Raw genomic sequence first — 22,003 nt, 5'->3', positions numbered from 1 at the left:
ACAAAGGCGGCTGTGCCACAGTCCTGCTCGCCTAATGGCCATCGGAATCAAACGTACCTTAAACACGTCACCTCACCACCTACTACGAAGCATGCCCAGTACTGATAAGCAGTGTTGTTAATCTTACTTTAAAAAAGTTAATTAGTTAGTTACAAAATACTTCTCCCAAAAAATATTTGATTTAGTAACTCAGTTGCCTGCATGTAAGAGTAATTAGTTACTCGGCAAAGTAACTAACTGCGACTTTTTATGGTCTACACGTTATTACATGATCCGTTCTATAATATCTTTTACATTAAGTATGTTTATTGTAATATGTAATATGTTTTGAATTGAACTGAACTGTCTTTGTCATTCCCAAAAAAATATAGATCACACTTTTTACATATTTTTAAAATTTCACCTATACATAGACTTCACTATTAGTTGACGGGACACGGGGCTAGGGCCGATCCGTAGGGGGCCTATTTTCAAAAACTTAAAATTATAAAATGTTCAAAACTAAAGCTGCTAGCGACCTAAAACCAAAGCACGTACCTCCCTTAGGCATATATGAGTCTCCATGAGCAGCGACATTCAAAAATTCAAAGTCGTGTTTGGTTGGGCTCGCGTGCGGCTGGTTGTGATCGGGCGCGTTCGGGTTGAGGGTGCTGGTGCTTTGCGGTGGGGCGGCGCATGGTTGGTTGCCAACGGGCTTACACTCACAAGGGATTCACACGATTACTGCCTTCTAGATCACAGTGCTGATTTGTGTACACTCTACCCCTCCCAATCAATTAGCTTATAGTCTCCCCCACCCTCCTCCCCTTCTTTCCCTTGCCAACAGGCCTCCCCACATGGTGTCAACCGAAAATACATCTAGCTGACGATAGCACAAACATATTATAAGTTAGTGTAGACGTTCAATGTGTTTCTTGTTGTTACTTTTCTTGTTTCTTTTTTTCTGTCCCCCCATAACCCCTTCCTGTTCGCTGCTTTGTCATAATAAATGAGATATGTTGAATGATCACAATGGGAGTATGTCATACTCTCAATGTGAAACATTAAAACTGTTCAGACCTACCGGACACTTACGCTTCCATTATCCGTGTCAAACAGCTGAACAGGACAGGTTAAAAAAAATTCAAAGTCTTTCCCTAATAAAATCCCGATTAATTATTTTTTATACAAATATAACAAAACTTAAAATGGCTATAAAATTCTCAAATTTTATGCTAGATGCACAAAAATCGCCAAATGAATAGATAGTCACCTATATTTTCAGGATAAATATTTAACATAACATAACATAACATAACATAACATTGAAATTTAACACATCATATAAGGTTTTGCTCAAAATAGCAACATTTATTTATTTATTTAGTGCAACAGCTTTCAACAGTTTTCAACAGCTAATAAATCACTCAATTTTCACTATAAAAAACTTATACTTGAGAAAAGCATGCCGAATCATCTTAATTTTACTCAACAAAAGCAACATTTGCATTTTTCTATATAAATCACAAATGATTTAGGTTGAATTCTGCTTTTGTGTAGAGATACAAAATCCAACATGGCGGCCGTCACAAAACAGAGCTTTTTAAGTTGAAAATTCTTGTAAATAAATGCTTAAATCGTGGAATTTCTATAGATATGAACGTAAAACAGTCTAGATTCTTGTTTAAACCAAAAAAACGAGCATTTATCATTCATTTTACGAAAAATATTTTAAACCAAAATTATACAAATTTTATCCATTGATTTTTTAATTTTTATTTATTTTTTACAACGTTTCAAAGTGCATGCATGGTGCTATTTAATATAATAATTACCTTGAATCCTTGACCAAATCACTCTTGAGACACTACTGCCTGCTTGTATGCAGTAAAACCTTCATCCTATTTCCACCTAAATCCGGTTTGAGAACGCAGCTTGCGTTTGCGTTTATCACAGTGAAAGCCAACTCAACGTTCTGCCTGGGTCGGGCCCCTACGGGAAAGCATGGCGCAATGTCTTTGGGAACTGTCTTGTCAACTGATGGTGGAGTCTATGACCTATATAAGAGTGCAATGGTATACAGACTTTAACATTCAAATGCTGTTCTTGTTGTACGGTACCCGCACCGAACCGTGACCCCCGTACTGAGGTACGTACTGAATCGTGACTTGTATGTACCGTCACACCCCAAATATACAGTATATACAGTATATATGTATATATATACATATATATATATATATATATATCTTTTTTCAGTGTGCAGGCAAGGCTCTGAATCTCTTCCCTTTGCTCTTTGCTCTAGTTGTTTTGAGTTTAAAAAAAAAATCACACAAGGTTTATGAAAACATCAGTCAAGAAAAGTTTATTGCAAGTGACTATTTTTGGTAATTAAGAACAAAAGCAAATTATTATTATATTGTAGCATCTACAAGGTAACGCCCACTTGGTGATGATAATGCATGCTCAATAGGAAAACGGTCCATTATTTTAAATTAATTGTACCCACCTGAACGCCCATGAACTTTATGTAAAAAAAGTAAAGTTGCCCAAGATTTTAAGATGACGCTTGCCACACTAAATGCTAATGCTAGCGAGAATGTGAATGCTATGCTAATGCTCCGAGCCACCTACCGTCACATTTACACAGCGTCACAACCCCGTACCTATTCCACCCTCCCACTTTGCTCGATAGTGTCTCCAGCGTCATTCAACCAAATTGTATTGACACACGCCTCCACATCCTCAGTAACGGTAACGGCGTTGCAAAGAAGGGAAAATTAATTATTTAGATAATCCACTACTGACAAAAATAACAACACAGCTGATAAGAGAGACCCATATGAACCTAATCAAAGTCAGAAACGACCTGATTATGGAAGGTCGTTGAAAGATTATCCTGTAGCGTAGGCTGTGTTTAGAGTAATTTTATTCTGTCCTTCATGAGTCTGATGATCTCTGGAGGCTATGTATGTGTTTTGTGAAGAAAAAATATATTTAAGAAAATATATATGCCGGTACATTTATTTATGAATGAACTTTCAACTCAAACTTTCACTTCAAGTTTTACATTCTAAAGTTGTGTCTGAGTGTACAGTGGTACCTTGACATACGATCGCTTCGACACACAACCTTTTCGACATCCAACATAAAATTTGACCGGCCATTTGATTCTACATCCGACGACATGCTTGAAATACGATGATTTATGACAGTACAGCAGTTCTTTTTAAAATTTTCCTACAGGATGGACGCACGGCAGATTTTCTTGGGAGAGAAATCAACACTGGTTCCAAGAAGGTTAGGGCAGGTGGGGAAAAAGGAAAAGGTGTCGCTTACCATATAAATGAAGTTGGAAACGAAAGAAATATATGAGCATGGTGTGTGCATCCGTGAACTGGCTCGACAATATAGCCGTAGAATGTCGATCATGACATCCTCCTCCGACCTCCGTTCACCAGTCTTTAAAAAAAAAAAGGCAAACGACACTGGAGGAGTGTTTTGAAAAGGAAACGAAACCATCGTCAAAGAAGGATAAAAAAAAAAATCTATCTTGATGAGACAGACGGTGACGTCCACAACAGCGTCAGGTTCCACACGCATTCTGCGGAGCTAAAGTTGCGTTACTTCTTAGCCCGAGGTTGAAGCCAACGTTGAAGATGATGAAAAAAGTGAGACCGATCTTGATCCGGATTCATCAAATTACTGTACTGAGAGCCACCTCGTTCAACCGGGAGCAGCCAAGAGCCTTCCCCGTTGTTATGTGCGCAAATGATTCAACGTTTCAATAGTTTAGTTATGTCTAAATAAATTGTTACTTTGCGATCAAAAGCTCTATTTGTCTTGTTGTTATTTTGTAGAACGAAAACATTATTCAGATGTTATGTCACATTAGCGAAAAATAGCTGTGGTAAAGTCAGTTATATTTGAAATGTATGCTTTCACAAAAAGCTCAATTTCTCTGTTTTTTCATCAGAAATTGGAAAATTGCTTAAACTAAGCTATTTTCTAATGCCGATTTCTAAAGAATGGGAAAAAATATGAACTAACTTTTTTTTCTGCTGAAAGAAGAGAGTCTAATCTTTCTTTTGGTGGGTTCCAAGTTTATATACCAATAGAACAGAATTTTCTGTGGGCCTTGCAAAATCAGTCAAAATCCAGTAAAACGGCCGGGAGCGGAGGGCCTTGCTCTGGTGAAATTGGCTGGGAGTGAATGAGTTAAAGAGAAAGTAAAATAGAACCGCACTCTCTATCTTTGCCTGGCACAGCCAGACTATTCTCCCTGTATTTTTCGAACACTGTGAGAAGAGTCTGGGACCCATCTCCTTATTGACCTCGAGCCAGAACGAAATCATCCGTGCAATCAGATTCGTTTATTTGCGTGACGCGTTCTTAACGAGCAACGTGACTCTTGTGCATTGGAAGTTGTCTACATAACAACAAAGATGGCGAACGGGTAGCCGAGAATATGTTCCATTCAGCGGTAAATTGTTTTAAATGACCAAAAACACATCGAGTCGCTAAAACTAACAGTCTCTCGCGCTAGCCATGTTGAATAAACTTCTCCGCTCTCCTCGTATGTTTATTCCCTCGCGCTATTTGATCCGCCGAATGGTCGCCAGACTCTAGCATTGGAACAGTGCTGAGTCTGGTGTACCAGGTAATCTCTATCTCACCGTCACGTCAACTACGCGGTGCGTTTAGGTACAGCAAAAACGTCCGCCACATTACAACCCAATTTGTTACATTATTACAGGAATAATTAGTATTATTATAGTATTATTATTAAGAGTGTGACAATATCTCGATACAGCGATATATCGTGATATTTTGCAACCCGATCGGTTATCGATATGCTCCCGCTGAGTATCGATACTTTTTTTTGACATATTGGCCATACAATGGAGTATGGACGCTGTAAACTGCTCAATGTTTGTTGAGCAATTCCTTGGCAGACCACTAGGGGCGCTCAAGAGTGGCGGTGAAGGTAAAGTGCACACAAGTCGCCTAGAGAAGAAGAGAGGAAGCTCCAAGTGGGTTGAAAAAAAAAACGTTTCCTGAGAACGGTGGAGGAGACAGTGAGAAAAATATTGCTACAAATCACACATGTGGACACACTGGATTTTACACCAACAAGAAAGGAAGTAAGGTGAACAAAGACTTTGCTGCATGCGAGAATTGTCTAATAAATTCTTCACTGGGAGCTGGTGATGAAGTGGTCACCGGATTTCTTCACTGCTTCGCTTTCATCACTTGAGGTAAGAAAGTTCTGCAATGTACTAGTAATTGATTTTTTTAATTTACATGTATTATTTTGACGACATTTGGTGTAGAATGATATCAAATAAACCAGGACCCTAAACTGGTTGAAAATGAATATCGAACAAGCCTACATGAATTCACTGATTTATTTGATATTGAGAACCACTTTGCATCTAGTTTACTACACAAACTGTTATTGCTGCCATTTTGATACAATAAGCTATAAAAATGGTTTGAATAGCTTCCATGTATTATTTTGATATTTGATGTTGAATGATATGAAATAAACCAGGACTCTAAACTGGATGAAAACGAATATCAAGCAAGCCTACATGAATTTACTGATTTGATATTATTTGAGAACCACTTTCCATCTAGTTTACTACACAAACTATTACTACCATTTTGATACAATAAGCTATAAAAATTGTTTGAATAGCTTCCAAGATGCAGAATATGAGGTAATGTGCATGATAATTAATGTAGCCTACATATTAAAAATAGGTAATGATTGCATTTTTAATTTCTATACATTCAATTCATTTTTTTAATTCACTCAATACTTCCAACACAAAAATTTGTGTTTTCAACTCAAAAACTATAAAGTAGCTAATAAGCTCAACTGCTGACTGACACCTACAGCACTGTTAAAATGTTTTCAAAAGATTGAAAACGTTAAAGAAATTAGTGCTGCAACGATTAATCGATTAACTCGAGTATTCGATTAGAAAAAAAGATTCGACTTAAATTTTGCTGCTTCGACTATTCGTTTAATTAAGGTGGCGTTGCAATGGTTTGTTTTGAAAGTGTTTGCATTAAGTTTTATTGATTTGGGTGGATAAACTGCCCTCTAGTCTGCCTCATTTCACATGGCTGAATCCAGCTGCTACCTGTTAAGACCAACTTAGCTAAGTTTTTGTTTGAGCTAATGTTTTTTTTTTTTTCGATGCATTTGTAATTTAGTTTAAAAGTATATTTAGCCAATTTTTGTTGGAATTTGTCTGAACCATTTGTTAACAGCATTGTGGGGGAAAAAAAAAAGAACTTAAGTGCCTCATCATAGCATTTTGCTATGTAAGTTAGCCAATTGTTCTTTTGTTGTACATACATCCTTATTTATTTATTTATTATACCATTTGGTGGTCAGCTCAGGTATTTTAATTTTTTATTTTCCTTATCCGATTATTCGAACTAACTAGTTCATCGATTAATCGACTACCAAAATAATCGATACCTGCAGCCCTAAAAGAAATTAAGGGTGCCATTCATCATGATCTCTCCAAGAAATATCAGTGGTGGTTGTTTGTTTCCTTTATATGTGCAGGTACACAATTTGCAGTAGATTTGTATTTTACAGCAATGATGCACTGAAATGGTGTCACTGTTTAATAAATGACAGTATTTTTTCTATTTTGGAATTTTTTTTCTTTTCGTTTCAACAGTTGTATCGTAGAATATCATGTATCAAATTTCTGACCAATATATTGATAATCGCTGTATCGTGATATCGTGAAATAATAGTTATCGTGAGCCTTGTATCGCGTATCGTATCGTGAGGTGCCCGGAGGTTCCCACTCCTAATTATTATAGTATTATTCCAATTTTTATTTATAATTTATTTGTTTTGCTATGTATAATTGCCATTTCTAATCGTACAAGCAGTGTTTATGAAGGATTTAGTGTAGGTTTTCGAGCTGTGGAACAATTAATGGAAATATAATGTATTCTTATGGGAAATATACGACAATTTCGATTTACAAACAACGTCCTGGAACGAATTAACTTCGTATGTAGAGGCACCACTGTATTTTGGTTTGCAGGCTCATCATAAACATAAAAAAAAACAGAAAGTTCTCCAAAGTTGTCCGTTCTTGGGTATGCGTGGAGTGTGGCTGTACCTTGAACCTTGCTACTGACACATTGTCAATGGGCATTCACTACCGAAAGTTGCATCAGTTGAAAAAAAAAAAAAAAAAAAGTCACAGGTATTTTTGTTAATATCGAGCCTTACCCAACACATAAACTAAACGCAAATACATTTTCTACAAATGATCAAAATGATGGTCAGTAGTCTGTTAATGGGTAAAAACATAGTTACTACCTTTGAGAGGTAAATGTGCCACATGGCTTTTTTGCCATTTACTCAAATTTAACGATTTTGTAAAATTCCTAACCTGATTTCAAATAATACTGTAGTTTTGGAAAGGTTTTCAAAAACACAGTAAAGACAGGTGAAAATCTTTCCAATTTTAGACTCAAGTGTATGGATCCCCTGGAACGGCTCACAAATAATACACAAATTTGTTTGGACTTTGTCAAGGACACAACCAAAATTCAGAAGGTTAATCACTGAACTTTTCTCAAGCAGTATTTAAAGTCTTAATAACAGTAAATATTTAAATATAAACAATCACATAAAAAGCGGTAAGTAGCCTAAACCCGTAACCATTGTAAACGACGGCATCAATCAAACTCCCCTAAAATTGACTTCGGTAGGATTCCTCTGTACAGCAACACATAGCGCACACGTCTTTTAACACCTCACTCTACCACTATTGGACATGCATTCAGGTGCGATCTTACGTACCAATCCATCAGAGGGAGGCTCGCGTTGCACCCCAATAAAAATGTGTGCCCGTCAAAAGCGTGCCGGCGTGCCAAAATTAGCTGTCATGATAAGGCCCCAGGACAGAAGACATTGGATTTGCATCGAATGGACATAAAAAGCCGGCAAATGTGAGCAGACAGCAAATCCATACAGTGAAAAGTGAGCTCGGGATCCTCGCCTCTACTTATATTAATTAACTCAGTCAATGGGGATGTGATAGGTCAGTTATTCATCCTCTTGCCAAGCCTCGCCACTCTGTCAAATCGTCCTCCCAGGTGTCCCTCGCAGACACGCACACACAAACAGACAAACGTGAGCTACAGTGCTTAGAGGTTACTGGCATGTTTCACTGTGTCTGCACCAGCTTTTGCCCTTTGCGGATGATAAAGATGACACACGCGCACACACAGAGGCGGTCACATCAATATTGCCCTGACCCTCAAGGGACTCTGCGACTATTGGCGAAGCTTTCATCTGCTGAGCGGGTAACGTTTCACTAACACACGATGTGTGATGGCGAACACGTGCATTGTGCGTAGAGCTATATGAACCTCAAAAAGTCAAACTGAGTAACATAGTGGTAAAGGTTAACACTAGAGGGCAATAAAGAGGTTTATAATCACACTGTGCGGCTCTTAAACTGCCAATACAACATTATTAAAAAATTCACAGTTTTTTAACTCACTGGATACCTTTGATGCCAATAGATATCCAACACATTTGGAATGAAAAGGCTGGCAGTAATAATTGACTCCATGGTTCATATGCATTTTTAATGGCCAAATTCAATTTAGTTTGAAAGGTGCTAATAGAAAAATCCCATGGGCAGATGTGTTACAGGCGGCAGTGAGTGTTTTGTGGCAAACTCTGAACGTGTTCTAAAGCAGAGGTGCAGGCAGAGAGATAGCATGCTGTTCGGTGGACAGACACACACACACGTCACGTCCGAGGAAACCTTGATGAATGCGCAATAAACTTTTTTACACTGGAAAATTACTTTCATGCCTCCAATTTCTTAGCTAAAATACACTCACCAGCCACTTTATTAGGTACACCAGGCTAGTAACGGGTTGGGCCCCCTTTTGCCTTCAGAACTGCCTCAATTCTTCGTGGCATAGATTCAACAAGGTGCTGGAAGCATTCCTCAGAGAGTTTGGTCCATATTGACATGATGGCATCACACAGTTGGTGCAGATTTGTCGGCTGCACATCCATGATACAAATCTCCCATTCCACCACATCCCAAAGATGCTCTATTGGATTGAGAACTGGTGACTGTGGAGGCCTTTTGAGTACAGTGAACTCATTGTCATGTTGAAGAAACCAGTCTGAGATGATTCCAGCTTTATGACATGGCGCATTATCCTGCTGAAAGTAGCCATCAAAAGTTGGGTACATTGTGGTCATAAAGGGATGGACATGGTCAGCAACAATACTCAGGTAGGCTGTGGCGTTCCAATGATGCTCAGTTGGTACCAAGGGGCCCAAAGAGTGCCAAGAAAATATTCCCCACGCAATTGCAGCACCAACAGCAGCCTGAACCGTTGATACAAGGCAGGATGGATCCATGCTTTCTTGTTGTTGACGCCAAATTCTGACCCTACCATCCGAATGTCGCAGCAGAAATCGAGACTCATCAGACCAGGCAACGTTTTTCCAATCTTCTATTGTCCCATTTCGATGAGCTTGTGCAAATTGTAGCCTCAGTTTCCTGTTCTTAGCTGAAAGGAGTGGCACCTGGCGTGGTCTTCCGCTGCTGTAGCCCATTTGCCTCAAAGTTCGACGGACTGTGCATTCAAAAATGCTCTTCTGCCTACCTTGGTTGTAACGGGTGGTTATTTGAGTCACTGTTGCCTTTCTATCAGCTCGAACCAGTCTGGCCATTCTCCTCTACATTTGGCATCAACAAGGCATTTCTGCCCACAGAACTGCCACTCACTGGATATTTTTTTCTTTTTCGGACCATTCTCTGTAAACCCTAGAGATGGTTTTGCGTGAAAATCCCAGTAGATCAGCAGTTTCTGAAAAACTCAGACCAGCCCTTCTGGCACCAACAACCATGCCACGTTCAAAGTCACTCAAATCGCCTTTCTTCCCCATACTGATGCTCGGTTTGAACTGCAGGAGATGGTCTTAAACCATGTCTACATGCCTAAATGCACTGAGTTGCCGTCATGTGATTGGCTGATTAGAAATTAAGTGTTAACAAGCAGTTGGACGGGTGTACCTAATAAAGTGGTCGGTGAGTGTATATCTCGATATATATTTGAATGTAACTGTAGTTCACAATAAAATGTTATTCCGTTCTCGCCAAAACTTGTAAAGCTCTTTACAATTTCTCCTACTCCTTTATAAGACTCGCTGTTTTCTTGTGCAACAAGGGGAGTCGATCGCGAGCCAGGCCAGTAGGCCAAGTCCTAGGGACGACGGATCAGAGCAAAGTGACTCACAACCATATTAAATGTTAACTGACATGGGGAGTGGAAATGGCGGGAAAAAATGGGACAAAAAGAGGAACTGGCTGTACAAAACAAGTATTGTCCTAAACACCAGCAAATGCACATTTATGCATTTAAGTACTACTTTATTTGCATACTGTTCGCTTGAATAAACTCAAAACTACTCACACATGGACTCAAATGCACTGTACTCTATGGCTAGGTTCATACCGCAGGTTCTTTATGGACAAATTTGATTTTTTTCGTGTTTTTCCGACTCGAGTTCGGCATTAACTTGACGGTCTGAACGAGGCAATGTCGCATAAAAGTGAACCATTTCAAATCCGATCTAAGTCCTCTTCGTATGTGGTTAAAAATCCGATCTGGGCCATATATTTCCAGAATGTGGCTGCGGTCTGAACGGTCAAGTCCCTAAAATCAGAATTCATGCAGCAATTATGTCAGTAAAGAGTGAGAGAAAGGGCACTGGATTAGTGGTGGAGTGTGCATTAGCATTAGCACTTAGCTTGAAAGGGGCTTTTAGAGAAGAGGCGAGCTTGACTACAGTCATAAACAATAAAATCGGGGGGGGGGGGGGGGGGTAATCTGTGCTCCAAATGAGCAATATTTCAAGATTTCTTAAACGGCCGAGAGTCGGGGCAAACTGTCCATATATGTGTGCGTCATGCACACACAATGCCTGCATGCTATCAATCCATATAAACTTTCAATATAAGACTAAATTATTTTAATTATTTATGTCAGTGATTTGTGTCCTCTTTTTGGAAATCAAAATATGATCATCCGAGAATGGCGTTGAGCCAGCATTTGTTTTGATTCTCTCGGACTGCAAATGAGTGCGCATGCGCGATACTTCAATGGGCTCAATGGACAAAGGCAGTCTGAAGAGGCATGCCAAAAAAACGGATATGACAAAAAATTGGAATTGAGCATTAAGACCTGCGGTATGAACCTAGCTTATGTGACACGGATTATCAAGGGAAATCAACTACAGAATGAGCGTGTAGAAGCAAATGTATCTCATTTTCCCCTCATTTAATAATTTATAATTTTAGGCAGAGCGCTGAGAAATATTGTGTGCCTAACCCTTTCAAGTATTTTGAAGGACTTCACGCAAAATTTTAGCATTTTTCAAACCTTGAAAACAGGACGGTAAAATCCAAGCATTTTCAAGGATTTTAAGGACCTGTAAGGAGCTGTACGAACCCTGTAACTCTTTTCAGGCATGGCCTCTTGACATTGTTTTGCATGTCTGCTCATTATCTACATACCTATTGAATTTAATTTCGGTGTAGTCCAGTGGTTTATGGATTAGGTGACAAGATCGGTGCTTATACAGTATTCACGTGTGTTTTCAGCACCATCGGGCTGTTTGGCTGCTATAAATCAAACCACTAGGTGAACATCTACTTCTCTTTAGAAACCATTGATAGTAAAAGAGCTTCATGTAATATTTGCAAACAGAGCATTTCTTGAGGAGGGATCAGTAAAGCTCACGTTAATACAAAAATGCAGTATGAAATTTCAAATTGACTTCTGGAAATGTTCAAATTGATGTTAAAGTTAAAGCTTCCATCAAAAATGGTTAACTTATTATACCTTTTGAGGCATGCTTTCTTGAGACTTTTTTTTCTGGATCTACTTGTGATAAACAGGCTTAGTGTTTCCAATTCAAACTTGTTGTAGAGGCTGAATTTTCCCAAAATTCCAAGCCAATTTGATCCAAAAAAATGTCCTTTCCTGAAATATGCCAGAAGTGTATCGATTCTTCTTCTTTTTTTTTTTTTTTTTAAATCAAGGCAAAGAAAAGTAAAATACAAATACTTTTGCCTACATACTCAACAAGTTCTAATGTAATGTAATTTCACACTTAAAGTTTTAATTTCACAGTTTATATATGACATCATAATATGTAATTAATAAACTATTTATAACAAGCTTAAAAAAATCTGCTATTATTTACTTTATCCTTATTTTTCCCTTGACAGTTGTTCCCAATGACATTTCTTTTTAATGCCTACTTGACCGTAATCCACTTTGCTCTCCTGCCTTATCTCCTTGTCATATAGACTCCTGCGCTCAAGTGACTTCCATAGGTTTACCCAATTGATCATTAAGTGGTTGATTGCCGATCAGTTAAACAATTAACGTGCAATAAGAGGAGGGTCGATGACAGGCCATTCGCCTCTGTGTCTCGTCACAATAGTATTGGTTGCATTGAAAGTAAACGGCGCACATACTGTATTGCGCGCAGCACAGAGGTTTGCGGAAAAGCCAAAAGCCTGCAGCCGCCTACGGGGCCCGACCTCTTGTTAGCGACGTTTAAGGATTTCACACACATACACATGCTTACACTCGTGGTTGTTTGGCATTGAAGCCAACTGGCATATCTCCAACAGCCAGTCCCAAATTCCCAACCCTTTTTTTTGCTTCCTTCTTGTAAAATGTTAGGAATTCCCCAACCTCACACCCCTGTAACCCCAACAACACCCAAATAGTTTATGCCTTGCTCAGAGAAACAACTATACCAATCTACCCAGCATTAGTATTCTCAGCCTTTTTTGCCATACTGATATCACACCATAAGAACTGACAAAAATGACCAGCGGTGACCGATCCAAAAAATAAAATCATAGCACATGTAATTAAACAGTAGCACCTTCAATAGTTTTGGTGAAGGGAAAACATCAACAACAAACAAACTACCTTTTATTCATTTTTTTTTTTATCTGTAATACTCTGAAACCCAGATTTAAACCCAAAAGAAAAGTCGTAGCATCACCCTCATAAAAATGCAGAAAACCCCTTTTTTCTTGACCGATAGAGTGAAAACCACATTAACAACTAACAACCTACTATCAATTCATTTACTGTAATTTCCCGAATATAAGGCACACCCGTGTATAAGGCGCACTCCAAATTTACTTGTAAAATCTAGGGGAAATTATTGTACCAGTTTATAACGCGCATCCTAATTTTAGCACCAATAAATAGAAGAATACAAGAAAACAGAGCTCGTGTACAGATACAGAATTGTCATTTTACTGACTGGTGAAACACAGCACAAGCATAGCACATTGGTAATTCAAAACATTACCATAAACTGACAATATTTACGGTTATAATATGATTTGACAACTTCTCCAACTTACCAGAATCTAGGAGAAAACAAAATAGATGTGACTTTTCTTTTAAAGGCTGCTGTATAACTTGCTCGTTTCATCATGATGAATAAATGTGTCTTCCATGGATTGATACGGTAAAATGAAAGTGAGAACGTTAGTCGGAAATCCGTGAGAGCTCATCGCTGTCAACACGACAGTAACAATAGGAACTATTGTTATTTGGGTTTGAGTTTCCCGAGGGACAGATATAGTTGACGGAGACAAGAAGTCTGTGTGCTTACGTTTGTTATGGTCCGAGTTGCGGAGCTGCAATAAATGTTGACTCATTTGAGTTCAAGAAACTAAATTCTGTGCTTTATGAAGAGTGAAAAAAGCAGAATTTAACACAGACGAAATCATTCGGCCAATTAGAGTGAAGTATTACCGAAACAAAATGGTGATGTCACGTACCGTAATGGTCGGCAACGGGTCACCGCATACGTTTCTTCAACACAACGTGACGGTGTCAATAAAATAAAAAAAAATCGGTTTATATACTGTATATATATAATATATATACATTTCTGTCTCCATCCATGTACCCGTTTATAATGCGCACCATGATTTTACAAGTTGATTTTGGGGGGGAAAAAGTGCGCGTTATATTTGGGAAATTATGGTAAATTATTCTGTAATAATCAAAAACTCAGACTTAAACCCGATAGAAAACCTCTAAAGTACAATGGAGAAAAGGCAAAAATTTGACGTGTTATAAAGTATAAAAAAAAAAGTGTTGACAACCTCGCATTTGTTCATGTAAAATATGAATGATATGATCTAAAACCCATACTTCAATCCGAGGGAAATCTGTAGGGTCACATAGAGAAAAGGCAGATTTTTTCCCCCTGACAAGTAGCGTGAAAACCCATTGACAACCAAAATTTACCATCAGTTGAATTAAAATGTACTGTAATAATCTAAAACACCGATTTAAACCTGATAGAGAACCATTATGGTCACACAGAGAAAAGGCATGAACATATTTTTCTTGACCTGGAGTGTAAAAAGCACATTGGCAACCAACAACATACCATCAGTTTATTTAAGATGATCTGTAATTATTTAAAACCCAAAATTGAACCCCAACACTAAGGAACTTTCAGTTTTGGTCGATTGTAGCGGCACAGGTGGACAAAGCGATAGTTTTTTTCTGTAAGGAATACTGCATTTCCGATGAGGACTGCAGTTGGATTGAATGAACACTTCTGTTTCCAGCGGCTGTTTGAAGGATGAATAGTGATGGGGTAATTAATCCAGTTGTGCCTAAACAAAATGTGAATGGGGATAGGGGGAAGTGACTATGCTATAAATCAGTCAGCACATTTGTAGTTTTTTTGTATGGCAGGGTTCCTGCCACCCTCCTCAAAGTTAATTAGTGCTGGTGAAAGTGATACATTCTCCATCAGCCCATAACAGAGGTGTCATTTAACTAGTTGTCAGTTAACATACAGTGAAGAAAATAGGTATTTAAACACCCTGGCATTTTGCAAGTTCTCACACTTAGAAATCATGGAGGGGTCTGAAATTTTCATCGTAGTTGCAAGTCCACTGTGAGAGAGATAATCTAAAAAATATCCAGAAATCAATCTATTCAATCAATCAATCTATCAATTTATTTGTGTGATAGAGTTGCAAATAAGTATTTGAACACCTGAGAAAACTAATGTTAATATTTGGTACAGTAGCCTTTGTTTGCAATTACAGAGGTCAAAAATTTGGTTTAGGTCTGGAGACCTGCTAGGCCACGCTAGAAGCTTATTAAGCTTTTTTTGGAGCCACTCCTTGGTTTTCTTGGCTGTATGCTTCGGGTCATTGTCATGTTGGAAAACCGAGGCACGGCCCTTCTTCAATGCTCTGACTGAAGGAAGGAGGTTGTTCCCCAAAATCTCACAATACAGGGCCCCAGTCATCCTCTCTTTAATACAGTGCACTCGGCCTGTCTCGTGCGCAGAAAAACACCACCAAAGCATGATAACACCCTCATGCTTCACTGTAGGCATGGTGTTCTTGAGATAGTAGTCTTCATTCTTCTTCTTTCTCCAAACAAGGTAAGTGGAATTATGACCAAAAAGTTTTATTTTACTCTCATCTGACCGCAAACCTGCTCCCATGACTCCTCTGCATCATCCAAATGGCCATAGGCAAACTTAAGACAGGCCTTGACATGTGCTGGTATAAGCAGGGGAACCTTGCGTGGCATGCATGATTTCAAACCATGATTTCTTCGTGTATTACCAACGGTAACCTTTGAAACGGAGGTCCCAGCTCTTTTCAGGATCAACTCCTGTCGTGTAATCCTGGCTGATTCCTCACATTTCTTAGGATCATTGAGACCCCACGAGGCGATATCTTACATGGGGCTCCACTCCGATTGAGATTAACCGTCATGTTTAGCTTCTTTCATTTTCAAATGTTAGCTCCAACAGTGGACCTTTTTTCACCAAGCTGTTTGGCAATTGCTCCGTAGCCCTTTTCAGCATTGTGGAGGCGAAAATGTTGTCTCTGGTGTCTTTGGACAGCTCTTTGGTCTTGACCATGTTTGAGTCTTACTGATTGTATGGGTGGACAGGTGTCTTAATGCAGCTATTGACCCCAAACAAGTGCATCTGATTCAAGATAATACATGGAATGGAGATGGACTTTTAATAGGCGGACTAACAGGTCTTTCAGGGTCAGAATTCTAGCTGATAGACAGGTGTTTAAATACTTATTTGCAGCTATATCACACAAATAAATTGTTTTAAAAAATCATGCATTGTGTTTTCTGGATTTTTCTTGATTATCTCTCTCACTTTGGACATGCACCTACGATGATAATTTCAGACCCCTCCATGATTTCTATGTGGGACAACTTGCAAAATACCAGGGTGTTCAAATACTTGTCTTCCCTGTATTATCACAAACGTTATGAAAATATTTTACAAAGGTTAAAAAGTTCCCTAGTTTTGCTTTAAACCCCATAGAAAACCTCAAGGTCTCACATGGAGAAAACGCAGAAACATACAATTTTGACACATTGACAACAACTATACCCACCATCAGTTCCTTTCCAATGTCCTGGAAAAAGCTAAAACCCAGACCCAAATCCAATAGAAAATCTTTTGGCTGCCTTGAAGGGAACGAGATGCCCTTAGAACAAGGGGCTGTAGTGAGGCCTTGAACCTCCAACTTTAACGTCCCTAGGGGCATTTTAAGGAGACATACTTGCAGCAAACACACACGCACGCACACTCACCAGCCTCAAATATGAGACACGGGAGCGGAAACGGGTCGAATCCTACTTCAAATTCTCCTTCCTCTCGGCTTGTCGACCGGGGAAAACAAACCGACCCGAGGCACCGCGGATGGGGATTTACTAATTAACTACTTACACACACACACGCACCCTCACACTCACACACACACCAGAGAGAGAGAGGTGCATCCTCTTACCTCCCTCCTCCTCCTCGCATCCATCCTTCCACCCCTCCTTTCCTCCATCTCCGCCTCCCCTGTGCTCTCCTCCGTGGGTTCAGGTTGCTATTCGAGTGTTACCGCTCCACACGCAGTCAGGCGCGCGTGTTCGGATAGATTGACAGCTTTGCTCACTCTCCCTTTAAAAAAACAAACAAGAAAAAAAAAAGACCCCAAACTGCAGGTAAGTTTCACCTTTTTCTGCTCCCAAGCTGAACCTCGTTCGAATGATTCATTTCTTCTGTATTGTACTGAGAAGCAAAAGTTGTTGGTGACTAAAGGAAGACTGCCACGCGTGTTGGGTGCATGTGTCTGGTGTCTCCGTTTTATGATGCGTGTTTTATTGTGCGTGTTTTAAGATTGAAGTGCAATCCCAAAAAGTTGAGTCGTGCGTAATTTACGCATGGTTATATTAGGGGTTCATTTACTGAAATTATATATTCAAACACACTTTTGATTAGAATTTCCGTGCTCTGGTGAGTTGGTTTCATCGTTCGAGTTGCCCCGGATTAGCCTCTTTAAGTGTCTCCATTTGTTCGAGCGCTCCCCTCCATGCAGCCTTGCATCCATCAGTCAATTAAACACACGCACGCAATTCGACAACGTTCAGGTGTGTGTGTTCCTACCCGTAAATGTTTGCTTTATTTCTCTTTAAAGGCCAAACAACTTTTTAGAACCAATTTTTCTCCTAAAATTTTGAATTTGCATTGTCATTATTGACGAGTTTTCCCATACACAAGGGCTTTTAAACAGAAAAGTGATATTTGCATTTATGTTAGATTTTGAGTTTTCTGTCAAGTTCTTCAGATGTCAGCGCAGTTTGAAGCTTTGAATCCATATATGCATGCATGATACATATGTGTACTATATGCGCGCCGTGGGTGCGCGCCCGTCAATGATTTGTGGCAGCATACGTGCAGATAAACAGTGTTTGCCAATCGATACACGCATGTAACTATTGCAGATTAAGAGGCCAATCAATGGGTACACTCAATCCACAAGCCGTCTTGTTGGCGGGGATGTTTTTCCTCTCACACACGCACACGCGGTCAATACGCAACTTTGAATCGGCGCACTTGAAATAGTTTGGCCAAAACATGTTTGCATTCAGAAAACATGATGAATTATTTAAAATGATTTCAAAGTGAAGATTTATTTCGTTTGACTAGTGGAAAAAAATGGCAATGACGTTTTCCAAAATTCATATCTGTGTGTTGTTTTCATATGAAAATTCGAATTTCGTTTGGATGCGTGTTTTAAGGGAAATACTGTAAATTGAATGCAAATGAAAAAATGTCAGTATTTTTTATTCTTATTTATTTGACATTTTAACGTATAAGGATCTCTTGGCAGTCCATTTAAATGACAGCATGATTGAATCTAACAGATTATTTCCTAATTTAATCCGGAGGCATGATTGATTTGTTATATTAACGCAATTTAAATCCTAAAAAAATCTTATTATTATTTATTTTATTTTTTTTTTAATTGTTGGATATTGCTTTTTACATCTTATGCCATGTGTTCGTTTTTTATATCTTAAAAGAATTTGGAGCACAACGATAATATTTTGCCGGTCACGTTTTCTTAAATAAGAATTCGATTTATTTTAATTTAATGAATCTTCTTTTTGTCGAAATAATAACGATAATAATAATGATTTTCTTTTGATTCCGTTTTTTTTTCCCAAAAACAAATTATATGCCGAGCCTAAAAGTTTTCCCTTGGGTCACTCTTTTTTTTTTCTCTCTCTCCCTTCCTTAAGGCCTTCTTCTGTTGCCGCCAAGGCTGTTTTTATAAAATTTATTTCCTTCCAAATATCTTCTTCCTTTTCCGCCTTTTAAAGTTGAGCGCTGTCACGTGATTAAAGCCGCGGCTCGTTAGCGCGTGGTCAATAGTGTTTGCCGTGCGCGTCGATAACAAGTCAGTCAGGGGCCTCAAAAAAGCCACACTCGGTTTAGGAATGAAAAAAAAATCGACTAAAATTACAATTCATATTTCTCTCAATAAAGCTTGGCAAGAAACTATAGAGGATAATAGATAAATATATTTAGTCACTTGCAAATGTATTAATAGATGTATCTATTATCCGCATGAAAATTCATTTTAGACCAATTTAAATGGATAAAACAAATTGTTTTGAGGGGTTTTTGAACTGAACGAAATAAATTCAGACGATCTTAAAACGAACAATACAGAAAACTCCATATGAAGTTAAAACATTTCCAGTTGTAATTGTCTTATATAATGAATTGAGTTTATTTTAAGCTGTCAAAATAATGGCAGTACATATAATGTATTTGACTGATCATTTCCAGCTTCAAAAATGAGCACATTTTCGTCTTTCGATTTTTTCGCTTTCCCTTGACCACAATTTAGTTCTTTTTCTGTCCTATTATTATTTGTAATTTCTATTTTTTATTGCCCAGAGACGAAGTTTTGCGTGCCATCCCGGAGCGAGCACAAGAGGTGAGCGTCTCTCCGTGCGAGGCCGACAGACAGCGGTCCGGCTTCGGCCTCAGGTGCATCGCTGAGGCGGGGCGACGCGGAGGTCCAGCAGGTAGGCCAAACTTTCATCTTCTTCAAAAATCGTTTCCACACACCATTTTTTACTCACAATTCCAACATTAGAATACATTTTAATTTTTTTAAATGAGTAAAAAAGACAGGGCCTATAAGTAATTAAAATTTTAATTAGACAATTTGCACTCCAATTTAAAAGAAATACATAAACCCTAAGAGGACATTTTTGCTCATTTTATTTCTCATAAAACTATAATACTTTGTGGCTTCAGATTTTCAATTAATTTAGTATGACTTTCTGCACATATGTCAAATTTTGAGCGCTGCATGTAGATGTTACACATATTCATATTTTACGACTAGGATTGCTTTAGATTTGAACTGAAAATGTCCATACTGTATGTCTATATGCAGTTGTTTGTAATATGAAGTCAGAGCTTTAGGTTTTCCTAACATCTACAGATTTATGGAAGCCAAGGAACACAGCACATTAAATGATTCAAATGAACATGCATTGAAACAACTTTGTTGACAAAATATTAGCTATATTTTTCCATGACCCCATCTTTTTTTTTTCCAAAATATTGAAGGGGGGGGCGGGGGGGGGTACAAGTGTATGGAAACAGTTATTCAGAAATTTCTATTATTCTTATGTTCTCAAATTGCTTGACTTTACACATGAATTAAGAACCCCGGACTTTATATATTTACGTTTTTCCTGTAAAATATGATACAGCACAAGTACATTTTTAATGTACTATTAAATGTGTGACTGGGAAATTTGCTGAAAAATCACAGTTGTTACATGTGTGTATTTACTTACATGTGCACTTACATTGTGTATCAATGAATGTTTTTCTTGCTAAAATTTCAAGTTAAACGCCACTTTAATCATCGTGGGAAAAAATAAGTTCGTCTGAAGCATACCTACAGAATAAAAAATAAGAACAGAAAGCTATGGATTGAAATGTTTCTGCTTTAAAACAAGTATAAAGTCTGAACTACACTTTTTTTGTTTTGTTTTTAAATTTATCAATAAAACATAGAGTAAATGAATAGGACATCTAAAAATGATTACACAAATTAAATACGCATACCTGAAAAATCTACTTATATATTGTAACAAAGTATTTATACTTAATTTCTTTCCATCACTGAAAATAAGCCATTTACACATTGCCCTCAGTCTTAATTATCCAGCGCTCATGACGTGTTTTGATTAGGCAGAGGAGGCCGGCTTCTCTGTACTACCTGTTATACACAGAGAACCCTGCCGGAGGGCAGCTGAGCCCCCTCTGGCACCACCACCTCCTTACTTGTTGTCTTCACATAACTACAAACTTGTACACAATGATAACAGTGGCACCTTTCCATCTATCTCTGCCATCGGCGCTGTCGGCGCTTAGCGGAGTGGCTCGCAGGCGTGAAAGGTCACTTAATCAATGGCCCGCAATTTGACAAATCCCCGCCGCCACTCTTATCGTCCTCGTGGGCGTTTTTGAAGCAGCGCAGGGAACGAGGAGCGCGCGCCGATAAACGCCTTAATCCTAGAGCCGAGCAGGTGCGGAGAGCTGGTGGAAAAAGGAGGCCTGACCTAGAAGAACCCCACATGGTTTTTAGTCTCCCTTTTTTTCCAATCCCAAAGACTTTCATCAATTCTTATCAAGTACGCTGTCCATCAGTGGTGTTACCAGGATGCCAGGTGTGGATGGGCATTAGTCTTACCTGGGGGAAGGGGGGCAAAAAAGAAAAAAAAAACCTACAATGCTCAAGTAGGTCGAAATCCAGCGTTGGGCTACTGCACCTTAAAACATGTTTTGCTTTCTCCTTGACAAAACTGTTGTTGTGATTTGGTCTAAACAAATAAAAGTTGATTTTATTTGACTTAGAACACACCCATAACTGAACAGTATGGACATGCAGGTGACAATATGTTTTTTTAGGTAACCTATTGTGGTTCCTCGGTTTATTATTACCGTATTGGCCAGGATATAAGACAGCCCTAATTATAAGACGACCCCCTCTTTTTCAAGACTCAAGTTTGAAAAAAGACTTTTTGAACACCAAATTAGTTTTTATACAGAAAATAATTACAGTACATCCGAAACAAATGATTATAACAATATATTTGAGAGAAAAAGCATGTTATTTTGCCTCATTCAAATCTTAATATCTGAACATTTAAATATGTAATCTAAAGTGTAATCACATTCGTAAATGAATGGCTTCTGGTTTTTGAAATGTAAATAAACCAATCTATTGTGATAAAACAACAAAATTGCAATAACTGCATTAACCATCAAAGTGAAGTCTAACTAACTGTAGTATTGAAACAAATCTGAATAAGGAAAAACATTGCAATAAAATAATGCAAACTGGTTAAACTAAAAAGAGTAGCTGAGATCTGTCATGATAGAACATCGCTTAATGAAATGTGGCGCCATCTAGCATCGTGAATGGGTATAATGTCTAGACCGCGAATATAAGACGACCCCCTTTTTTTCAGTGTTATTTCAATGCAAAAAACACCGTCTTATATTCGGGCCAATATGGTA

At 38.4% G+C, this 22,003-nt stretch overlaps 1 protein-coding gene across 4 annotated transcripts in view; it reads left to right on the top strand.

The window, feature by feature from the left end:
• The window catches only part of erfl1 (Ets2 repressor factor like 1), a 297,114-nt gene that overhangs the window by 161,880 nt on the left and 113,231 nt on the right, over positions 1-22,003 (top strand). For 3 of the 4 annotated variants that reach the window (XM_057835145.1, XM_057835146.1, XM_057835148.1), the window contains one exon: positions 19,355-19,485. The gene's annotated coding sequence lies outside the window, so the exon portion shown is untranslated. Of the gene's footprint in view, positions 1-17,003; positions 17,110-19,354; positions 19,486-22,003 lie in introns of those variants that run through there. The other variant, XM_057835149.1, reaches the window with a different exon arrangement.

This window comes from Corythoichthys intestinalis, chromosome 4, assembly GCF_030265065.1.
Source record: "Corythoichthys intestinalis isolate RoL2023-P3 chromosome 4, ASM3026506v1, whole genome shotgun sequence".
NCBI lineage: Eukaryota > Metazoa > Chordata > Actinopteri > Syngnathiformes > Syngnathidae > Corythoichthys > Corythoichthys intestinalis.
The sequence above is the reverse complement of the archived record's forward strand: the minus strand, read 5'-3'. Positions and strand labels throughout refer to the sequence as shown.